The following is a 24,424-nucleotide window of genomic DNA, read 5'->3' as shown; positions in this document are numbered from 1 at the left end:
TGAAATAGCTGAAAACTGGTCAGTAGGTGTAAGATTTCAGAAACTCACTGCTTTATTGTTCATAATCTCTCCCCTCACTGCTCCTTGTCCCTCTCAAACCACTATGCCTGGGTAAGGATCCTTGTGCTGAGAGAAGTGAGCAGAGCTTGTGTGCTGTAATGCAAACGTGAGCACTGCAGCACAGCTTGCTCACAGATTGGAGATAACACAGCTGTTTCTGTACAGTTGATATTACAGATTTGCTACACCCCGCTTTGCAGATAAAGAGTTGGATTATCTGTAATGAAGTTATGCAACTCAGTTTTGTCTCTTGCTTTTGTTTCATGGGTGTGAAATATAAAAAATCTATAAAGAACTCAGCATGCAAACAAGGTCGCTCTGCAGCAGCAATAGAGCCCTCAGCTGGGCACAGAACCTCGATGTTGGCCCAGGATGCCTCATGGTTGGGGTTGCCCTGAGCTGGGGGTGCTGTGAGCCAGGCAGGAAGCAGCTCACTTGGAGTTGCTTCTTGCATCCTGGGCATCTCCTTTCAGCTGAGGGGAAGAAGGTGGTCTGGCTTGGGAATGAGCTCCTCTGCGCTGCTGCACACATCTGCAGCTCAATGGGCCCCAGGGATAACGCCCTGGAAGAAGCTGAAGCTTTTCTGGCCAGGCTGAGGACAGCCAACATGGGGATGCAGCAGAACCATCGCTGCCAGCAGGGCTTCATGCCTGGGGCCATCGATGGGAGCAGCAGAGGGGTGCTGGGGCTCAGAGTGGTGTTTTGTGTGCATGCAGCTCTCCAACATTTGTCCTCATCACCTCTGATGTAACTCCGAGTACTGCACACGGTTAAGGCTGTTGCGTTCAACGTGATGAGAGCCTTAAAGGGTGCAATCCTTGCAGCAGTGCCCATGTCTGGGTGCCCAGCTCACTCTGTAGGAGCCTCACAGCCCTTCCCCATGGCAGCACTGCAGGGAGCAGAACGTGGGTACAGCAGCAAGGCAGGTGCAGCCAGAGTGAAGTGAGCTGAGCTCCATTCATGTGATCATTATAAAGCTGATAACAAACAAACCTTAAGTTCTGCTGTACATCATTTTGAAGAGTATTGGAGGTTAACCTATGCTTGCTGCTCCTTAAAAATATACTCAAAATATTGCAACAGTAAATTGGCTTTGTGAGACATTTTGTTGGTAAGATTACAAAAAAGCCTTGAGGAGGAGAGGTCAAATGTAATAACAACGTGCTTGCTTAGGAGCCCAGTGGCTGACTTGAAATGCTGCTGTGCACCAATAGGTCTGATGGTGAAATGCACAGCCTCTCCTCCCCCCCCCATCTCCCTTTTCCTCCCCCAGAGCAGGGAGCACCTTTTGATGCACAGTGAGCTGTGAAGGTGCTGCCAGGAGAGCAGCTCTGCCTCTGGCGGTGGCGCTGGGCTGGTCCTGCTGGGCTGCTCTCCGGTGGCAGCCGGCACACGTGCAGTGCTGTTGCACCTTTGGAGAAGCAGCAGCAGATTGATCAGGTTATGCAGTGCTCAAGATGTTCTCCCAGAACAATATGGGCTCTGTGCAGCAGATGAGATTTTCTTATTGGGAGTTTAGCACAGAATGACCGAACGCCTTCTGCAGCCTTGGAAAGAGCTGGAGCTGTATGGCTGCAGCTGAACAAAAGGAGAAATTCCACGCAACAGAAACGAGATCTGGGAGCGAAGTGAACGCAGCCAAGCTATAGAAATAGATCACAGGCTGCCTCGAGTCTACACCAGCAGTAAGGAAAGCTTTGGTCCTCGTCCACAAGCACATTAAAAATCTGAGATGGCAGCGCTTGCTGAAACAAACACAAACCATTTGTTGGTGTTGGCAAACACCGCGTCCTTCAGGAACAGGGATTTCTTCAGCCATGAGTGCACGGCTTCCAAGCTGAGCGCGACGCTGGGGAGATGTGGTAGCTCCGACCCTTCGAGAAGAGCAGACAGATTTCCAAAATAAAACAAACAGCAGTGCCCCTTCCAGCTCTGGGTGTGGGGAGGAATGCAGGCTGCCATGGCCCTGCTGTGCCTGCACTGCAGCTGCTGCCAGAGGCCTGGGAGGAATGTGCTCTAAATGGAGCGATGAAGCACTTTCCCTTCAAGATCTGAGTCACATCTTTACCTCCTGCTTCTCTCGCCTGACTTCCTGGTGCTGTCTTGGAGTAACAAAGCTCTGCTGGCCTCTGCTCAAAGCAAACTGGAACTGCAGCTTGAGCACTGCTCCAAAGCTGAGCAGCAGGGATGGGCAGGAGGTCCGAAGGCTGAGCACTGTGTTACCAGAGCTGCAGTTTTCTTCCCCTTTGCTGCTGCCATGTTCTGATGTGCTGGCTGGTGTGCGATTGTCAGGGTCGAAGTTTGACTTCACTGAGAAGCACTGAGACCCAGAGCTGTCCCAGCTCTGCAGCCCTGATGTGGTGCCATTGGTGTGGGTTGGGCAGGAGATGCTCCTGGTCCTGTTTGCCTACACGGTCGTACTCAAAACCAAACCAGAATTGGGGCGGCACTACCCTGGTGCAGCACTCTGCCCTGGTGCAGGCAGCTGGATGTTGGCCCCTGGCAGCAGCCCTCCCAACCTGCCGTGTCTGTCACTGATATGTGGTGCCATCAGATCAGACAATGTACCGAAATACAACGCAAAATAATTGGTTTGGACAGTGGTCTGCTGCTGGAGCTGAGCTGCCAGCTGCTCTCAGCAGGCTGCACAGGAGGGCCAGCTTTCCTCCTGCTCTTTCTACTTCATGCTTGTAGTAACTGCTATGGACCATTACTTCAGCCTGTCAGCCCCGTGCTGAGCTCTGTCTCTGGTTTGTCTGCTTTCCCCCTGTTCTACCAATGTATCACCTTTGTTCTGTTGTTGCACGCCCTCCTGAGCTGCAGCATCACACGCAGAGCTGGGAGCAGGAGCACCACTTGGGCCAGGTTCCATCCTTGATTTCTGGTAAATCTTGAGGCTTGTTGCTAAAGGAGCACCACCTCATGGTACTTAAATGCCTTTTGTCTAAGGCAACGTGTTTTATCTCTGCTCCCTCTCCCCTCCATCCCCAGGTTTGGGGTTTTACCTGTGTAGACTGAGGAGCTGCATGCAGAGTGGTTGTCTCCTGCGCTCTGTAACGTGCCAGAATGAAGTGAGCCTGCCTGGAGGTTAACACAGCTGAGCAGAGGCACAGATGTGTTGCAGAGAGCTGTCAGAGCTCAGGCCGGTGCCTGCTTAAGTGAATGCAGAACAGACAGGGGTACATTTTGTGCATGTAGTGTCTGCCGATGACTCAATATTTCAGCTCAACATATTTACCTGAATATTCATAGTCCCTGAGGTGGCTGGATCTCCTGAGCTCAGCTCTTCATTTACATTCTGGTAACTGCTTTGCTCTTCACCATACTGCTGCTTGCAACAATGTACTACAATCTTTAATATCTGCCTGGGCTCAGGTTGGGACCTCTGGCGATGGAGGTTTGTACTGTGTCACCTTTTATAAAGACTGCTTTCATCCTTCTTCAGGTTTGCAGAGGACCAATGGCGATGCCAATGGATACCAGGGCAGATCTGCTGGTGGAGGAGGCAGGGCAAGAGCAGAGAGGTGCTGCTGAGGGTGCAGGGCCAGGGCAAACAGATCGAGGTTGTCTTCAAGTCACAGCAGGATGGCTGCCTCTGGGCATCTTCCTGCACAGGAACAGAAAACAACTCTGAGGGTGTCTTCAGGTGAAGGTTGCACCTGCAGCAACACAGAACCCAAATGTCTGCTGCTGCAGTGCCTGCACAGCTTTCTCTGAGTGCACTGTTTGAATGGCAAGAGTCATTCTACGTTCTGCCTGACAAAACCCAGCCCAAACAGCCAGGTTGCTCTGAGGCTGCCAACACACCTGGAGGCCCTGCAGCCATGTGAGGCACCGTGCTGGATCCTGGCTGCTGCCCACATCTGGCACGGTGGGACATGGAGCGGGGCTGGGAGCACACAGCATCAGGGCTGAGACACAGCCCGTTGGTGTGCCTGCCCCTTCAGGAGGGCTTCATCAGGGAACAGATGGTGTTAAGATGCTGCTGAATCTCAATGTCACCTTCGTTAATCCTCTGTGAAGTCTTGAGGTTTCTCTGAAAGCGGTGGCTGCCAGCTCCGGCTGCTGCGCAGGCAGTCCCAGTTTGGCAGGAGTTCTGTCTGACGGAGCCAGCAGTGCCACGGGGCTGTGCAACAGCACGAGCAGGGCCTGAGTGCTGGTTGGAGAGCGTTGGACTTAAAGAGAGTCCTTCAGAAAGCAGGAAGACAGCTCAGGCTAGGAATTAAGGAACAGGCGTCACAAAAGAGACCCCACAAGGCAGCTTCCCCTGCAGCAGTGTTAACTGGCTGCGAGGCTGCAAAGGAATCCAACAGTCTGGGGCAGAAGAGCTGCCAGCTGCAAAACACACTGCAGCCAGTGAGCGCCCAGCTGTGCTGCAGGGAGCTGCTGGATGGGGCAGGGGCTGCGGGCACCCAGCTGTGCTGCTGGATGGGGCAGGGGCTCCCATGGGCAGCTCTGCGAGCGCCGTGCCCTGAGCAGCAGCCCTGGTGTTCCACCGGCTGAACGACTTCAGTGCCACGTGCACCGTCTGTAGAGCAGCCCTCTGTAAATTCCTGGTGATTGCATATCTGCCTGCAGTTAATCAATTTTATGAAAGCAGCTAATTAGGAAATGCTGCATGTGCTCCTGTAGCAGTTGCAGTAAGCTGGTAACTGTTTGCTGCCCAGAGGTGTGGGCAGAGCAGCTGCTGTGAGCTTGGCAGGTGTGCCACAGGCGTGACAGTTTAACTAAAGATGGCTGGGTTGTCTGGTGCTATTGTCAGCAGCACCCCAGCACTGCTCACAGCTCCCATCGGCTGTGCTGTGCTGCCATCGAATCCTGCCTGCCCACAGCCGTGTGGGGAGCCCAGTGCACAGCAAAGCCATCATCAGCATGAAGGCTACAGTTGCAACCATTGTTGCATTATTTTTAGTGTACATTTTACAACTAAAGATAAGCTGTAACATGAGATACCTACAGGTGAATGAGTTTAGCTTTCTCCTGCCGTAGCAGCATTGGTTTTAGTTGGATGTGTGTGGGCTGAGGGGGAGAAAAGAGGAACAGCTTCATCTCCAGGACACCCATCTCTGTTAATCAGTCATACATCAGGTATTGGGTTCTCCCTGCCCAGACCATCCTGCAGGACAGATCTCAGCTCTTGGCTCAGGTGCTTCTGTACGTGTGCTGAGGCTTTCTGAGAATTTTAAAAACAAAACTGAGGAGCTGTCAAAGTAATAATGCTAGCATTTAGAACCACGTGCTCAGTGCCTGAATAGGAGCTGATTTGCATTGGTGCTACTGACTTCTATCATCCCAGCTGGACTTCGGGCCCTCCCGGACATCAACGTTAAATGAGATAACACCATGTTCCTTCTGACATATCCCTTCTTCAGTTAGTAGCTATGAAAGTCAGTGAAAATCCCAGCACACACAGGGCTAGGAGCATTGGCTGTTCTGTGTTAGTGAGAGCCCTGTCAGGCACGTATGTCCATTCTCTGCGATTAATCTTGGACACACACTGTAGTAATGTGCATAAAATATTGTATACATGTGATGTATGTGGGCTGAGGGGAAGATGGACATGACGAAATGGCAGGGCTGTAATGGTCTGTGAAGTCTTCTTAGGACATAAGAAAACAATAAAAATTGAGACAAAGCAGAGGGAGGATATGATTTCAATTGTATTGGCCCAGTACCAAAGAAATGACAAGGAGTTGCGTGGAGCGCAGAGATCCAGCCTGTAAAACATTAGAATGTGCTGCAGAGAGCTTGCCTTCCTTCCAGCTGCACAGCTGCCCCGTGACCTTGGGCAGTTTGCTCCCAGCCCAGCCACTGCCCCCTCCTGGGCTCATCCTTGCAAACATGATTTCTTGCAGCATACGCTTAGGCAAGAGCAGACAAGGGGATTTTGTCTTCACTGAGGTCAGCCAGAATCAAAGCACAACTGTTCATCTTGTTTTCTGTATAACACTCCCATTTAATTTCCACGGGGCTGTCTGTGTAATCGAGGAGGTGGGTGGGCCAGGTGAGATGTACCACTGAGCAGGTAGGGCCTGGCTGCTGTCAGTGCTCACATGGGTGGTGGTGAGGCAGCAGTGCTCCCAGCGGCTGTGCTGCTGCAGGGATGGCCGGCTGCACCTCGGCCCTTTTCTACACTGATGGGACCAAATCCAGTTTAAATGCAGGCAGAGCGCAGTGGAGAACAGACTTCCCGAGGGAACTGAAGTTTTCAACTTTGTTTCTAGCTTTGGAAAAGGGGAGTATCAAGCATTTCGCTCAGCACTGGTCTGATTCTTCAGTGTTAGTGTGAGATCTGGAGGGGAATCGCCTCTGTGACAAAACAAACGCAGGTTCCTGAATTAGTAACTGAAAAATGAATTGTGCAGCCATGAAAGGTGGAAGGCCTGGGGGAAAGCGGGCAGCTCTGTGCTCTAAAGGAGCTCAGCACAGCAGTGCTCACACAGACCACAGTGGGTACACGAGGAGGAGGATCTCATAAGGCTTTTTGGTGTAAATGGCTCTAAGAACCACCATTCTTTCTTTCACCTCATTGCTGAGGAATTTGTACCTCTGAAATGGATGGAGAGCGAGCGCTGCACTGTGGGCCTTTATGACCTAAAGAGACACCACTGAGTCTGCATGCTGTCCATAAGCATTAAGTGTAATATAGTCTAATTTATAGTCGGGAACAGAACATAAAAGAATTATAAGGGCTTTCACTGAAGGTTTAATGCTTACAGTAAAATCTGTTTGCACTGATGCTCCCACTCTGGTGAGGATTTCACAAGTCATTGCAGTTCATTGGGTGAGCAGGGCACAGGGGAGCACCTCGTGCCATGCGGTGTGAAGTGTCAGCAATGCACTCCTGCCTGACTTCCTCATCTCTGCTCTTCCTGCTCAGGAGTGGCTTGGAATGCTGGCTGTGCTGCAGGAGAGCCCCATTGCAGCCAGCTGCTGCAGCCCTGCGGCTCCCGGCTCCCATCGCCCTGCTGTGCGCTGGGACAGGCGGCAGGCAGCGTCACCAAGTGTGCTGCGGGCATGCTGCTGTGCTACAAACTTACGGCCAGCTTTGCTCGATGGGAAAGCAGAGAGGTGTTAGTATGTCTGAAACTGATGATTTTAAATACTAAATGGGAGACAGGCTTCAAAAAGCTTCAGTCATGGGAACAGTTTCCTGCTTCCCACTTAAGAGAACCAGATCTCAGCTGCTGGGGGTGCCCTGTGCCCCCCAGCTCAGCGCAGTGCTCCAAGTGCTGTGCTCACACCTGGCTCCCAGCTGCAGGGTTGGGCTGCAGCCAAACCCCCGAGGCCCTTTTGACTGACCGATGTCCTCACAGCACTATGCATGCTGATCACACTGCGGGCACAGAGGGCTGAGTGTGCACACCTTCCAGCAGGGCTCAGAATGCGGGCTTACTCAGTGCAACACTGCAGGGGCAGCCATGGTCATCAATAGGGTGTTGCAAATCTTAATGCTGTTAACTGTGTCTCATTTTAGTTTTCCTTTTGCTTACTTCTCATGTTCCTTCCTGTCTGAGGATCCCAAACCACATCTGTTTGCATGCTCCAGGCACAGTCAGCCTGGCGCTGCAGGCAGGAGAGCAGTGGGGTTCCCACGAAGCTCCCAGTGGGTGCACACTGATGCCCAGCCTGGCACGCAGCCGTGGCAGCAGAGCTGGGTGGGGCGATGCTGGGCTCCTCACAGGCACAGCTGTGCCCAGCTGCAGAGCAGGAGCCCAGATCTCCACTCTGTTGCACCATTTGGCCCCGGTCTGTGCCCAAGGGTGGCAGAGTTCTGCTGCTCTCAGCAAGGTGAGACTCGGCTCTTCCAAACCCAGTACATAAACCACCCTTCTGGGGTCACTGTGATAACAAATTCTGAATTCTGTGCCGAGTCATTTAATTAGTGTGCTGTACTCCTCTGATCTGTGAAAAGGTCACAGTCATATCTATTTTTTCCCACTATTAAAGTGAGCAGTAAAAATCAGCTCCACAGTGCAGCCGTGAGTTTATTTATCAATGACTTCAGAGCGTGTGTGTACCATTCAGCTCTAACCCACAGCACCTGGAGTCCCAGGGACTGTTGTTGCTGTGGTTATTTGCAAACTTGTCATTGCAGCCCCGTTTGCTTGTCAGCCAGGTTCCACGTGCATCTGTTCTTTATCCTTAAAGCACGTCTCAATGTACTGATGGGGGCATATCCCTGAGCCAGCAAACACACCTTCACTGCTCTGCAGTTACTGCCTTCTTTCTTTCCAACTCTGTCACTTGTGGTAAAAGCTGCAGGTTGGTGACCACCAGCAAAGTTTCTGTGCTATGTCAGCACCTTGTGTGGCTGGCGAGAGCAAGTAAATATTCCTGATGTAAAAGTCGATGATTAATAGGTTTGAGTGGAAGAACATTTTTCTTCCATGCATTCTGAGCATTTGTGTTGGGCTCACGTGCTGAACAAGGCTGGTAATTCCATGTAGCCCTCTGGATTTATTTCTGTATGGCAGAGTGTCATTCACTACCCAGTTTTGTTCAGAATATTCTTAACATTTGGGAAGGTCTTCAGCTGCAAATACCTGATTTCTTATTCAACATTTAGATTTCCAAATGAAATAAATGATCTATTTACATGCATCACTAGGCCATCTGCTTCCATATGAGAATTCAACAAAGAGGTTATTAATTGTCATACATGTTTATTCATCATTCCCAATTCACAATTCTTATAAATAATTATATTAGAGGATCTTCTGCAAATAAACAAGCCAAATGATTATTTTGAAGCTCCAACTTCCATACCTAAAAGAAAATAAAATTAATAACTCATGTAAATATCCAAGAAAAGGAAAACATTCAATGACATGAATACACAGAGCACTATAATTTTCTGCAGCCATCTGAGTCCCTTCTTCTCACACTGAAAAACAATTGGCAATTACAATTGCCAACACGCTGCAGAAGGCAAAGGAAAGGCAGAACGATGTATAGAAAGAAGGAGCTAAGGTAACTGATGTGAAAGCAGCAAGACAAGGCAATTCGACTGATCTTCTTCGTTGTTTCCACAGCTCTCCCCCCACAGCAGCAAGGGTGCCCATGTATTTATCAGACCGTAGAGAGCATAACAATAGAGAGAATGAGATACTTAGACCCATGTTCAGCTTCCAAGCAGAGCCTGGCCCTCCTGCAGGCTGCCTCCCCTCACAGCCCACTTCTCAGCAGCACACAGCAGCAGCTCACTCTTTGCTCCATGAATGAAAGGCGAGCATCTTCCTTTCACCCAAAGCTGCCTGTTGAACAGCCTCCCATCACAATGCTCCAAGCTATGTGGAATTTACATCAGAGCTGTGAGATTTATTTTCCTCATGTCCCTACCCAATAATGATGGTAGAAGGCTGTCAGGCTTCCTGCACTGCCCATGTAAAATCTGCACTTGACGATGATCTCTGCTGCTCACACTGGCGACCACTGTTCATGAAACACCCTTGGATGCAGCCTAAGGTATTCATCCCCATTACCAGGTATACACACAGGAATCAGAATAGTACAATTGCAACCCACACGTGTGAGTTCTGTGGATGTGAGCAGCAGGAGAGCTCCCTCCTTCAGACGGCACCAACAAACCACTGAGGCACCATTTGTGGTATACACACAGCCCTCCACTGGTTTCTTTCCCTGCTGTGTTGGTTGGGTTTTTGTGTAGCGCTGAGGTGAGGCTGAGGATGCTCCTGAGAAAGAAAATGAGCTCCTGGTTCCAGAACTGCAACTGGCCAGGGTCAGTTCCAGCTGTGGGGAAAAAAAAAAGACAGGAAGGATGGTGTGCTGTTCTGTGCTTTGTGCTGCTGTTCTGTGCTTTGTGCTGCTGCTCTGTGCTGGTGCTGAAATACTGCTCCATCCTGTCCCCAGAACGTTGCATGTGGTACTTAATCCTACATGTTCACTGAATATAGCTGGTGAGAGAAAGCAAAGGACACTTTGTTGGGAGGATAGTGTGGTGTCTGACAGGGGTGTCCTTGTTCTCCCTGGGGCCTGGAGCTGTGCACTGGGCATTACAGCACTGGGGGAAGCCTGGAGCACGTCCTGCATGGAGCTGTGAGTGGCTTCTAAGGACAAGCACACGCACACGGAATGTGAGTTATTCACTCGTAAATTTGCTGCATCCAACTCAACCCCTGAGTGACAAGAATAAAATACCCTGCAATTGTTCGTCCCTTTTTTAATGAACTCATAGCCTCGTTTGTATGCTAAATGAGGAATCGATGCGATCAGACCACAAAAAACACACATTCTGTATAGATTGGGCTCGAAGATATTAGCAACTGAAATGTTACCATACGTTATGCCACCATCTATAGAAGTAATGGAAAATATTGATTTCAAATGCCATTGCTAAATATGAGCATGCACTTTGAAACTTACTCATTCTTGGAATTTCATCTCTGCCTTCAGAAACTTTGTGAGGATTCCTGAACAACTTCTCCATAGGGTTTGCTCTTCTGGGCCTGGTGAGTGCAGAAGTATCTCAACACCACAGGGGTTTTTCTGTCAGCCTGTGGCAGAGGCAGGCAGTGTGGCTGGGATGGCATATCATCAAAGCTGAGTGACAGCAATCACAACAGCCACCGCTTGGCATATATTAATGAAAATGTTCTGCCTCAGGCTTGTGCAGCACTTTATGTCCAAGCCTTGTCTTACATCACATCCCAACAACATGAGCTACAAATCAATGGTTGTTTACATAACATAGGCATGTCTGTTTACACGACGTAGGCACGGCTTTTACTTTGTTACCACTCATGCAGGAACAGTGCCGTCCCTGACCCCATGCTAAGTGCCTGCAGCTGAAGCAGTACTGGAGCAGTAGTGACAGTTGTGTGTGTGACGTATGAGAACACCAAAGAAGCGTGGAGCCAGCAGGCAGCGAGGAGCAGCTCTGCCAAAGGCTTCATGCAGCCACACTGTCACTGCTGAAAGTCCATCCCTGAGATGAAGGATTCGTGCAGTGTTGTACATCCCATCTCAAAATTTTTTAATGATATGTTTCCACACTTCCTTTCCAGGTGCCTTCGTACTTCTTTGTTTTGATACTCCATTATCTCTGTGTCTTTCTTCCCATCAGAAGGTGTCACCTTCTCCCAGAGTGCAGTGCTGTCAGTCAGGACTGCACACCTCTTACAGCTCAGGAAAACATCCCATCTTGTGGCTCTTATTTTCCAGTTCCCATTATCTGTGATCATTTGGGAACCAAGGTGGGAAATGAATCCCTGCCTGAGGCTGCGGCAGGGGTTCCCCCAGATGAATGATGGACACCCCAGACTGAGGCCAAGTTGTGTCTTACACAAACCTTGCCCCTAAATGCCTCTGATTTGCTTTATTCTTTCATCTTCCACAGCCTCAGTGAAAGACTAAATGAAAAAACATTGCTGTTGGGTCCCAAGCAGCTCACGCCCTCAGGAGCTGCAGTGGGGCTGTGTTTGGGAACGGCTGAGTCCCAGCCTGAACCACTGATTGAGCACCTGGGGAAGGACCTGGTCAGCCCTGTGAGCACAGGTGAAGGCAATTCAGCTGTGTGATTGGGAGGACTGAGCCTGGCTGCACCTCTCTTAGATCTCACTTAAGGGCTGACTGCCATTGAGAAACAGATCTTCTAGAGATTCTTCCTTGGTGGAGCTTTCCCCTGTGAGTCTGGAATCTTCTTTTCTTCCTTTATAGCACCTTTCTATTGTGCCAGTCCTTTTGTCATCACACCTTTGTTGTAATGCCTTTCCCATTTTATTGATCTAATTGCTACAGGCTGGTTTGAGGGCCAGGGTCACCCCCAATATTCAGAGCTTTTTCCGCAGCTTGCAGGGATATATACATGCAGTGCAAGCACAAAGCACATGTGCAAATGGAGAGCCTATGTGGGTGAAGGTCCTGCAGCAACGTTGGTGGGAGGCTTTGTATTTTCCTCTGTTTGCCATCTGTATGCGGTGGCAGCTGCATGTAGTTGGGACTGCAGTTTGGGTTTTGCTATTGATTCCCCTTTTCAGGGCTAAATGAAAGATCCTCATGTTTTACGAAATGTAAATGTGCCCTGTAGGAGAGCTGGGCAAGTCCTCTGTCTGTGCAAGTGGTATCGCTGAGAGATAAAACTTCCTGTGGTGAGAGTAGAGCAGTGCTTATGTAAACTGAAAGCCCTGAAACATGAGATTGTATATAAAATGTCTGCTAATACATTTGTGGTGGCTGCTACAGTATAATAGAAAGTCTATAGGAAAGGGAAGAGGAACATTCGCTTCTGGAGTGCTGTTAACCCACCCATAGCCACTGCAACAACCGACGTGCTGAGGCTCGGAGCAGTGCTGTGAAAGTAATGTGCTGAAGCATGGTAGAGCAAGGGGAGAAGGCTGCAGATGTGGTAGAGGTGAGCGGTGCTGGATGGGATCACACTTCTGCTTGACCGGGGGGACCCTGTGTGCAGCTGGCCCCATCTCAGGGGGACATCACTGGACTCTCATGGTGCTTAAAGCATGGTAGGATGGCAGCAGCAGGACGGGAAAAGGCATCTCTGATCCCCAGGCCAAATCCCAACCCACCCCACCGTGCCCACAGATTATGTCCTCCAGTGTTGTATCTCCACTGTTCTGAACAGCCCCCAGGGACGGTGACTTCCCCACCTCTTTGGGCAGCCTGTGCCAGTGCCTGAAATACTTTGCAGAACCTGACTGACCCTCCCCTGGTGCAGTGTGAGGCTGTCATCTCTGCCCCCATCCCTGCAGCAGCCCCTTCCCCTGCAATAGGGATCAGAGCGAGCACCCCCTCCCTCCCGTGTCTGCTGGGGGCTGGAGGGGATGGGCTGTGGTCTAACTCCTGAGCTGTCTGAGTTGATGTTATTATCTGTCGTGTTCAGGCTGACTCATTCCAGGATTATGTGGGCTTCTTATTCACAGTGCTACTATAGGAAAGTACTTTCTGCACAGGTTTGGAGTATGAAACTGAAAATATTCTGATTGTAAACTGTCTAAGACAATAGGAAGTGCACTGTGAAGGTGCCGTCTGTGCTACACTAATTCCACAACTGCAGAGGCTGCAGTGTGTTTTCCTGCTGCCATGCAAGTGCTTTGGTAACTGCCAAAACTGAGGTTCTCACCATGGATGAGTCTGCTGCCTGCCTTCTTTTCACACGTGTGTTTTAGCTGGTTGACAATCAGCCTTTTGCTGCATTGCTGCAGGGTGAAGAGCTTTTCCTTGTGCAATGGCTGCAGCTTCCCCCCAGAGCTGGTCTAACCGTGGCTGCTTGCCCCAGAGAGCAGAAATGCTCTCCCCACAGAGCAGGTTTCCCTCCTGCAGCTCCCAGCCATCTTCTTCGGGCTTTGGTGTTTTTCCTTCCTGCTCACTCCTGGCAGTGGGAGGAGCTCTGCAACACAAATACTTATGGATGAGCCACTGTTTGGATTGGGGAGTGAGGACCACAGGTCAGCTGCACTGCTTATCTCTCGGAGATAATGGATATGAAGCACGTGGGCACAACATCTCACAGCCCTGATTCCATGGGACGTGCTCAATTAAAACGTAGTCCAAAGAAGGCAGAGGCTCCTTCACAGCAGATATTCACTGCAGAGCTGCACAGCTTGGCACCACTTAGCAGTCTCTTGGCAGCATGTCCAAGCCTGTGGAGAGCAGCTGTGGAAGCACAGCTACAGAACCATTGGGCAGCGCCACACGGCGCGGGGCAGCAGGGGCTGCACTGAGCACAGCATGGGGGTCCCGGCCCCACCGCCCCAGAGACGGGGCAGAGAGCACCCACCCCCTGGGAACTCCTCTGTAGCTGTTCTGTGGGCACACGGTGAGCTCTTCCCGAGCTCTGCCAGTCCTGCCTCTCCCCAGGACACTGAGATTGTAGGAAAATAATAAAAATAATGGCCCAGCTAATGAATGCCCTAGGAATTCTCTAGGAGGCCTTCAGACACCTGCATTAATACCAAATGAGTTCATTCTGATTAATGTTATTGAAACAAATGTCACGGGAATGAATAATGGCTCGGTCATTATTTTAAAGTGTTGCTACTGGATCTATAAAAGCCAATGATTCAATTCTGGGGAAGTAATTCTGCATTTCACATCTAAAACCTGTGCAGGATTCAAACTTTTCTGAGAAAAATAGCCATGAAGAGAACACAGAGAGCCGTGCCTGTGTTCTGCGAAGGCAAACAGGGCGCGTTCTGCTCCTGATGGCAGCAGTGCCCATCCGCGGGGTGCTTCCCTGTGCGGCGGATTTCTGTGCTGCAGGTGACTGCAGAGCTGCTCCTGCTGGCTTGGGTTGGGTTTGGACCAGATCAGGTTTTTTTTTTTTTTTTTGCTCTTCCTTTCTGAAGGACAGTTTGGCTTCACCCTGTGAATTCAGGATGAGGTCATTCCGAGATCCATATGTCCAAATGTTTTTTGCTCTGAGTTGTTTGCAACTGATATTTCTGTGTAAATAATTTGCAAGTGAGAAGAGCCGGACTGAGAGCACACATCCATGGGGTGGTGCAATGAGTTGTGTGCTGAGGAGGCAGATCCCACAGCCGACACCATGAGACTGGGAGGCTCCCAGTGCTCCAAGGGCCCATGGGTGGACAGGGGCTCCCATGTCCCAGCAGCACAGCCCTCGCTGTCCCCATGCTGTCCCAGGGCAGCACTCACCCCGGCTGCTCTCACTGCTCTGAGATTGCTCAATATTTAGAATGAAATATTAATGTTTGAAAATGGCTTTAAAGATGAGGATCTGATCTTCATTTCAGACTTTTCACAGTGCTTGGGAGCCTTGGAGGAGGGGAAAGGGAGTGTGCAGCAGGGCAGTGCTCTGAGCTGCAGGCTGCGTGCTGCTGTGAAGGGCTAGGTAAATGTTAAGCATTATGATTATTATTCATTGATTTATATAGCTTTTTTGTGGCATTCGCAGGCATTAGCTCACCTTCACCTTCAATCTTAAGAACACATTCTGCTTGTTCAAAACAACTGGAACTTAGTCAGAATGGTAGAAATCAGACCTCCACTGGGCTGATCTGAAATCACTATTGACAAGAGCGGCCCGCTTTGTGCTCCTGAGTTCTGTGTTCAAATTGCTGTCTTTCTGTTATTCGCCTCTTACATTGATTTTTTTTTTTTTTTCCCAACACTTAAGTCCAGCATTCTACTTATCTTTACCAAAAAAAATTAGAAGCTAAGAATGAACACTTTGATTTACATTACTGATGTTTTTCAGTGCAACAGTTTTTACCTATCCAGATCTTTGTAGCAGTTTGTGAAGCCTTAGGAGACATTCCTTAGAAACTTGATTAAAGTCTCAGCTGGAATAAAATATTTAGGCAAAGATGTTCCCATACTCTTCAATTACTCCATAATGAATCATCTCTGTTAACCTACTCAGAGGCATTCAGTTTCACTCAAAGCCTACTTGTAAGTGTTCCCTTCTGGATTAGTATGACACATGTAAATTCATTTTAGGTTCTATAATCCAGTTGTAAAATGAGAATAATCCTTCTTTGCCTGTCGCAGGGGCGAAGCAAAGAGCTATGGGCTCCATGCTGCCTGTGTGTTCTGTGCTGCCTATGTTCTGTGTGCTCCATACCAGTGCTCCTCACCCACCCCAGCATCTCTCCTTGCTGCCTTCTCTGTGCCGGCTGCCTGGGTCTGAACTCGTGCTGGGAGGTGGGGGCATTGCTACTGGGTTTGGGCCACTGCAGCTGGGGCAGGGCAACACTGTCCTTAGGAGATGTCGTAGAGGTACAGAACGTGAAGAAAGCAATCTATATTGGATTTGGAGTATTGGCAAAAGAATGCAGTGAGGTTTAAGGGGCATGTTTTGCTGGGGAGGTAAAACCATTGAAGGTGGAAGAAATGTAATAAGGGATAAAACTTATGCAATTTATTTCATCAATTTTAAGGCACCGAGTTTGCCAGGTGACAAAACTATTTTAGCTGTGGTGATGTATGGTGTATTGAATGACATGACATTGTGAGGAGGGGTGTGGATCTGCAGTGTGCATTTCCCTCTGCAGCCATGGGGCAGCAGCTTTAAGCATGGGGAGGCTGCAGGGTGTGTGCAGTGTGGATACAGGGACAGCACTGAGCTGCCTGCAGGTTGCTGCAGAGGGTCCTCATGGTGCCTAATGCCTCTGAGATGAAAGGGCAGATGGAATTTGGTGTAAACCAATGTGAAGAGAGGAAGGAATTCCACCTGACCTACCTAGCTACACTAGTAGCGTTTAGGTTGACCAGTTCCCTCGAGGGACCTGGACTGCAGTCAAAAATAATATTGTCTCAGAGGTGCTTTCAAAATGTGCAGTGTTGGAGAATTAAGAAAGGAAGCGAGCAGGGAGAGCATGGCCATGCATCTGAGTCCCAAACAATCCTGTATTAAGAAACTTTGGCTGTAAACCAGGTATGGAGGAGATTATGGAAACAAGGAATGTGGAATTTCTTCTGTTATTGTTTCTGGGAACATGTGAATAGATAATGGCTTTTCAGCCTGAGCACGAGTGGTCTGCATAATCCTGGATGTGGTGGAGACAGCTGGGAGGATACAAGTGTGCTGCGGCTTCCAGCAGTAGATGGGCAGCTGCCAAAGACACCCAGCAGTGTTCAGATGGACACAGATCAAAGGGAGAGCTTCCAGAGCATGTGCAGTGGCTGCAGGGCTCCCTCCCTGAGGATGCTGAGGAGGCTGAAGTCTGACATGGGCACCTGATGGAAGGAAAAGCCAAAGGCTACAAATCCAGAGATGGGGCTCTACTGGCCATGGAATCAGGAGCGCCTGTGAGCCCTGCCTGGGGAGGAGAAGGACTTCAGACCTGGTGGGACATGACCTGACCGTGCTGTCTGCCTGGGACTGGAGCTCAGTGCAGTGCTGAGCCAACACGTGCTGTGGGCTTTGTTTGTTAGTGCCTTTAGCCTCCTAATTCCTGAGTAGGTGTTTAATTTATTTTCCTCTTGAATTTTTTTAGCTTTAAGAGGCATGAGTCATTCCGTTCCATTTACCAAAGGGCTCTGCTCCTGGATGTTGCTTCAGTGGATATTTGCAGCAGCTGCCTGCTGTGAGTGGGATGCTGCTGCTGCTGTGTTACAGGGCAAGATGCTGGGAAGGGAAGCTGAGAAAACTGAGTAATTTCTGGGTTGTAAGCCACTGAAAGAAGTCCCACATGTTGATGAGAGAGATAGTGTGTGCACCAGCAGCACAAGAACCAGAGCTTTAAGTAAATGAGGTTGGAGATGGAGTGATATGTTGTAAATGGGCGCAGCAGCAGTGGTGGTTGCCAGAACTCAGCTGCTGTTTCTTTCCTCACAGTTGCTCGACTGTGCAGAAATATTAAACATAACTAAAGGATGTGGCAACCCCTCTTTGCTTATCTCCTTGTTCTAAATGTTTTCTCTTCATGCTTAACGAAGGAAGGTTCATGTCTTTGTGCACTGGGACAGCTGTGTTGTGCTTTGCACCAGAGTGACATTGCAAACAATAGGGGGAAAAAAGATAGGAAAAAAAGAGTCATGTTCTGATACGCTGCCAGAACTAGAGGTTGATAATTTAATCTTCTGCCGAACAGTATGCAAAACCCCCACTTGTATCCACATGCAAACCATACAGCTTGTGGCACAGATGTTGGGGAGGCCACAGAGATAAATTGAACACAGTAATTAAATCCAATGGCTGGGATTCAAACCTGGGTCAAACATCTAATTTCTCAGATTTATTATGGCCGTATCTCTAGTTATTTCCATAATCTATGCAGCTGTCATACATACCTCTCACGAAAACAGAAAACATACAGAAGTTGCAATAAGACCCTTATACACCTTTGAGTAAAGCAATAGATGTTTCCTCAAGAGGGGATTTTTGTTAGAGCGCTGGATCCTTTTTGATCAGCTCAGCGTGCTGTCCTATAGCTGAGTGCCACCCTCGCACTGCCGTGTGGCTCTGCAGCTGCTGTGTGCACAGCTCACTGCCGGCACCCGCAGCGTGCAGCCATGGCTGCTTGCGCTCTGTGAGCGGTCACCTAAGCAACAGGTTTCACATCCGGAATTAATGTGGAGCAGCTCTCGCTGCACAGAACGGAGCAGTGCGTGAGCTGGGTCTGGAAACGGCTGCCTTACAAAGTGCTGTCCTTTTGGCAAAGGGGAAACCCTCGGTGGGGCTGCACGTGGTTCCACTTGGTGTGCCCAGCACTGAGCTCCATTGCTGTGTCCTCTGCTGGGATCAGAGCTCTGGGCAGACGGACAGAGATGTTCCAGACACGGACTCCCTTCCCCCTTAGAGCAGGACATAAAGCATGCTGCTGGTGTGGTGCCTGCCTGCCCCATGTGGAGCTCTTTACGATTTCTGGTCACGCAAAGAGCTGCATCGTTACAGGCAGGATTCACAGGAATGTAGCTCTGCTGGGGGATGCAGACAGGCAGGGATCCTCCCCATGAGCTGTTTCACATTATCTGCAATGTTTATGGATGGAGATAAATCTCTCCTGACCGACATGACCCCTTGGCAAGCAGGAGCAGGTCCCACTGTGCCTGGGTCCAGCTTCTTTTCATATTTCTGAAAACTGTGGGGTATTTATCCCTCCTCATAAACATGACTGAGTACAAAGGAGATTTGATCTTGTCCTCTTTGCAGCCTGAAGCTCGCAGGGTCTGACTTCTTGCTATCTGCAGACCTCCGCTTATCTCCCTGCATTCTGATGTTGCTCCCACCTTCAGCTCTGACATGACATCACAGCACAGTGCTGTCTCCCCCAGGAGAGCTGTGGCTGATGGGGAGGGGCACTCTGTGCTGCATTTCCCCATGCCGTGCTGCAGCTAGGAGTGGTGTGTTGCTGGCTGTGGAGCAACCTGGGCAGGAGACCTCAGCCAACCCCTGTTACTCCGGCCTCCCTTCCTACAGCCTTTATGTTCCCAGAAATGCCAGTAAATATCCTCGTGCTTGAAATAATAGTCAAGGACGGATGTTAAATGATTTGCTATTTGCAGACACGTTCACACAGCTCTCCTTTTAGCATAGCAGGGCTCTTAATAAAGTGTAATAACTAAGTTCAAGCTTTTTTGGGAAGGTTTCCATAGCCCTGCTGCCAGCCACAATCATAGCACTGGAAATTCATGAGCTCAGTCAGTGCTGCAATCACATTGCTGGAGAAGCTGCCTGGAAGGCTGTGACCACACGGCTCTGTGCTCCCTGCAGCACTCCTGTTCCCCTCCTTGTACCATCAGCAGCACAAGGGCTGCACTTCAGCTGTGGCTCAGGCTGTGCACAGAGCTGTGCTGACAGCTTTGCAGCTGCTCTGGAGCTCGCACTGTGGTCAGTTGAGTTTGCTGCTGAGAGCCATTTAGATGAGCATGCCTTCTGGATGCAATGTTCCTCTGGTGGGCGTGTGATGGCAAGGCAGGTTTGTTCATTTGTAGAGCAAACATGCCCTTAGAAAAAAGGGTCTGCTGTGGGATTTCTTGAATGAAAACCTTTTTTCCTCCAAAGGGTGACTTGAGCCCTACATTTCCATTCCCTTCTGCTGCTGTATTTTCAGGTTTTCCATTTGGGCATTGGATTTCCTGAAAGAAGGGGGAAAAAAAAAAAAGGTGAGGTGAAAATGCTGAGCCCCTCAGAAAGTGCTCACATTTAGCAAAGACCCACAGCTGTGCAAACATGAGGGCTCACATGGAACAAGTGGACTGCAACCCACCTGGCTCCATTGCTTTCCCTCACCGTGCTTACCACAAACAGAGGGAGGGCTGAGCTTCCATGGCCATTTTTCAGAGGTAATGCAAAACCCAGTGGGCAGCCTTGGCTTGGCCTCTTGCTCAGATTCCTCCTGCCATTGACAACCACGGCTGCCAGCAGTTCTGTAAGACTGAGTGTTGGACTTGGTCTGGAAGGGCTACTGCAGGGGGTCCCTGGAGCTGAAGGAACGTATCCTAACGGTGAGGAGAGAGCGCCCTGAATTGAGAGACAGGCTTTTGCCCAGGGACGTCACCGCTGGCTCCTCGCTGCCTGGTGGTGCATTGCTGTGCATCCGTACTCTGCTCTGTGCCACGCTCTGCTCTGTGCCCGTGCTCAGGCCTTTCTCTCCTGTTCTGTTGACCATTCTACTTCTGATTATGAATTTAGCACGGTGTGTTGTTATGAATTTAGATCGGTATTGAATTGTTTGAGCATGGCTTAGCCCTGAGTGAACTTATGGTAACAATGTAAGATCAGAGCCAAGAGAAACAGAAAAATCCTCAGCATGTCAGCAGGGAGAGAGCACTCACCTTGCCGTGCTGTAAGGACAACAGAGCAATGTCCAGGCACCCTCAGCTCTATCCAGCATCTGCTGGTGCTCTCTTTAGGGCAGAGCAGCAGTGCAGCATATCACAGCTGTGAGCAGGTGAGGTATTTTGTTACCTCTGTGACGCACAACTCTTAAAAACTGATATGAGAATTGAAAGGCAGCACAATAGAAAGAAAAATACTGCAAGTGTTTTTCATTAAAAAGCTTCTACTTATTGAGATATATATCATCAGGAAGGTACTTTAAAACAATTATTATCCAGTCCTGTAAAACGGAGTGCTGTCATTAAGCATGTGAAAATGGTTGTTCCATTCCACCACCTGTGTCCATGCCAACAGGAGACGAAACACAAGGAATTTGGTATTGGTCACTTGATTGTGGGTTTGCTCCCTCACGGCTGGGGATTTGGTGGCAGAATTGGTCTCACAGAGCTCATGGAAAACCCCAGCCTTACATCAGTCATCTCTCTTTCTTTCTAGTGGAGGCACAGGGCTCCCTGGGAGTGCAGCGATGCTGGAAATAGCTCTACTATCTTTAGCTCCCCTTCATGGTCCCCTGAAGAGAGCTCTTGAGTCAGAAAGGTCAGCAGACGCCAGCCCCAAAGCCATAGGTGTTCTGGGAGGAATGCAATAGAAAATAATCTGCCTCTTTTAAAATAGTGAACTCTATTAAATGTAGATGACTTTTAAATAAACTCCTGCAGAAGCCTATTAGTTAAGTGGATTAAGTGTTATAAGAGTTCCTTGCGGGGCTGCAGGGCCGGAGGAGGCTGCGTGGTGCTGCTGTTTGCAGAGCAGGGCTGCCAGCCCTGAGCCAACGGCTGCAGCGCATCGCAGTGCACGCAGTGCAGCATGCCTCAGCTTGCAGGGAGAGCTTCAGCCCCCAGATCACAACAACACAAAATCCAACCCCCCTTAAGGATCCTGCAGCGCTGTGCTCTGTTACCAGCAGCGATGCTGTGTGGGGCTGTGACTCCCCGAGTGTTCTTAGCCTTTAGATCTGATTTTAATCCCGTGTATTTCTATCAGTTTTAATAAGTAGATTTATATTGGACACCAAATGTTGAAATTACCTCAACTTGAAGCGCCTGCCTATGAAATGAGTCGGAATAGATTCTCCATGGAAGTTACTGCAGCGCCAATAAGGATTAATTAAAACTCAAATGTTCTTCATTGTATGTTAATTGAGGAATTGCTATTCAGTCAACCTTCTTGATTTCACTCTGTGTTAAATAATCATGGAAGTATTTCACCTAGTCTCACTGTTTGCTTAACCAATTAATTAAGGAGGGGGATATTCTGCATTTATTAATATTTTAATTGGAGAATTGTATTCCCGGTGGCCCAAGCATCTACATATGTTCAGTTTTTGTGTTTATCTTCCTTGTCTCTTAAATGACCAATGTTCCTGATTGTACACACTGCAAACTTAAGAACAGATTTGAAGTACTCTGCACAACTGAGGGCTGGGAAGCAGCGCTGGGCTCAATCCCAGCTGCGCTGGTGTAAATCTGAATTTACTCCCCTGCCACAATAACAGTTACTGCTACCAGGGGACCAGGGTTACATGCAGGTTAAGGATTTAACCGTTACCAGTTCGAAGAAGTATCTTAAATGGTTACTGATGTATGGAAGTGCACTCTGTAGCCATGCAGGGTTGAGCAGGTGCCTCAAAACTCCCATAGCAGCTCCCTGTAGTGGTGGTGCTCCTCGGCTTTGTACATGCTGCTTTGCTACATGTTGCACATGTAGCATGTTGCTTTGAGAACCAATTTGCTTTGCTTTGTCTTCAGGAGGAGACGAAATGGGAAAGACTGTAGCTGGTAGGATGGGGGGAAAGAGAAGTGCTGGAGGGGGGTCCTGGCCACAGCAGGCCCTCTGGCCGTGGGGTTTGGAGACACTGAGTTTCTGAAATACGAAAACTCCTAACTTCTGAACTCTGGCTGCTGCAGACAGGATGTCCAGGAACACTTTGGTTTGCTCTCCTCTGCTGGCTTCAACACAATGGCAAGGAGGAACTGCTGCAGCTGGAAGGAGCTGCAGATGACTTTGGGCTGGTATCTTCACTGGTGTGGTTTCTTCTGCTGAAAGCAGGGAAACGTGCTGGGGTGGGCACAGCAGCTGGGGGTGGTGGTTATCTGGCAGCCATCTGAATGCTTCACCCCCATCAGCACAGCGCCCTTTGCTGTGGGAGAAATGGGAACCATGCCCACAGCAGATGAGTTCTGGTCTCTGCTCCATGCCAGGTGCTGATGGTTGGTCCATACAGGAGCCTAGTGGGATAAATGCTTGCAGCTTTACACTTTTTTTTTATACCTACACGTAGGGAAGGAAAAAAAGAAAAAGGAGTGAAGTGGCACCTTTCAGAGATTTATTTCCTCTTAGAACACAGGAGCAAAATAATCAACATTTGTGACTCTGAAGTGGAAGCGAAGCACTTCAGTATTTTTCTCCTGCATGCTTTCTTTCCCCGTGCTCTGCCACAGCCATGCAGGCAGCACACCCTGCACACCCTGCACACCCTGCACACCCTGCACACCCTGCACACCCTGCACACCCTGCACACCCTGCACACCCTGACAGCCTCTGCTCTCCAGGTGCCCTCCCAGGGCTCTTTTTTTTTTTTTTTTTTTTTTTTTTTTTTTTTTTTTCCTCTCTATTTAAACTTCTCCAAATTAACACAAATTATTTTTAAAGTCTGTGCTCCGACCACAGTCCCTGGTTTAGCAATACCAATGGCATCTAGTTGCATTTAAAGCTGTGAACTAGCAGCCTGCAGCCAGTGAAGCACTCAGGCACTTGCATAAATCCTGATGGATTTAATGGGATGTGATCATTTAGTTGAAGTCAGGTCACTGCACTAAATATAGACAGTCCAGTTAGCAGATACCGGCGTGCTTCCATCAGCTCACCTGGGCCCATAGCACCCAAATTTCACACCTGATCTTCTCTGAGACATCAGTTCATCCTCCTAGAGTTGCCATCTGAGCTTCTCTTTTGTATTGCATCATCTCTGTTACTCTTGATTTACGATCTCCTTGGTGCCCGCCCGTCCATTTATTTGTGTGTGATATTAAACATTTGGGAAATGACCCTCATGGTGATTCATTAAGACACTGCTTGTAGGCAGAAAGACAGAGGCGATACGAACGGGTGCACAGCATGCGTGGGAATGAGAAGCTTTGTCACATCAGCACCAGCTTGGCTGCACCACTCAGGTGTGCCAGCACTGAGCTGCACAAAACCTTGGATGAGCGTTCTCTGTTCTATTGCTCATGGCCCTGTGGGAGTCATAAAGCCCTGTACTGATATTGGATGACACTGAATACTGGCAAATCACCAGAACTGAAAATTAGGGTGAATCATAATTTGTGCTCTTATAAGAAAAAATAAAAAAATAAAAAAATCCCATTATATACATCTACCACTGCCCACCCATCCAAATTGCCTTGGAGAAATCTGCTATTAACCAATCTCTTTTGGGTAATTGCTTTACCCATAAGAGCCCTCTCCCATAGAAGTACTGTCAAAACAAGGGCAAGTTTGGGTCCATCAACCTTGCCAATGTCCTCTGACATTATTAGCTGAATTCATCAGCCATTAATGACTGCAAGATATATGGGATATGCTCTGGTTAGCACTTGGACAGACTCTTTCTAGCTCTATTTATGCATTTAGTCTGAATGGAGTTATTAAAGGTCGTGACTTCATTTCCAAAGTATCAGGTGAAAATAGTTTTCAATTTAACAAATAGAGGAGACTGCTTGCAATGAAATGAAACACCATCTTTAGTAGTTTCTTTCATTTTAAGAGGTATTTATTAAGAGTTTGACTTTCATTAACTAAATCCAGGTGGGGCCCGGAGGAATGAATGATAGCACACGGTGCTCAAAGGAGCTCTGTTGACTCCAGTAATGAATTTGGGGACTTTGGGTTTTCAGAGACCAGCAGCAGGATTTCTTGTCCTTCTTGGCGCTGGATGACGAGGAAAGCCTGCAATGTAATCACTCCCACGTGCAGAGGGGTTTACTGTAACACTCCCATTTCCATTTTATAACCTGAGATTCAGCTGCAGAACACGAGTGAGTCAGCCAGCGCTGAAAAAGGTCCTCACTGCTCTCATGT

Source organism: Phasianus colchicus, chromosome 15 (genome assembly GCF_987193195.1).
Source record: "Phasianus colchicus chromosome 15, bPhaCol1.hap1.1, whole genome shotgun sequence".
In the NCBI taxonomy this organism is placed as follows: Eukaryota; Metazoa; Chordata; class Aves; order Galliformes; family Phasianidae; genus Phasianus; species Phasianus colchicus.
This window is presented reverse-complemented; position numbering follows the sequence as displayed.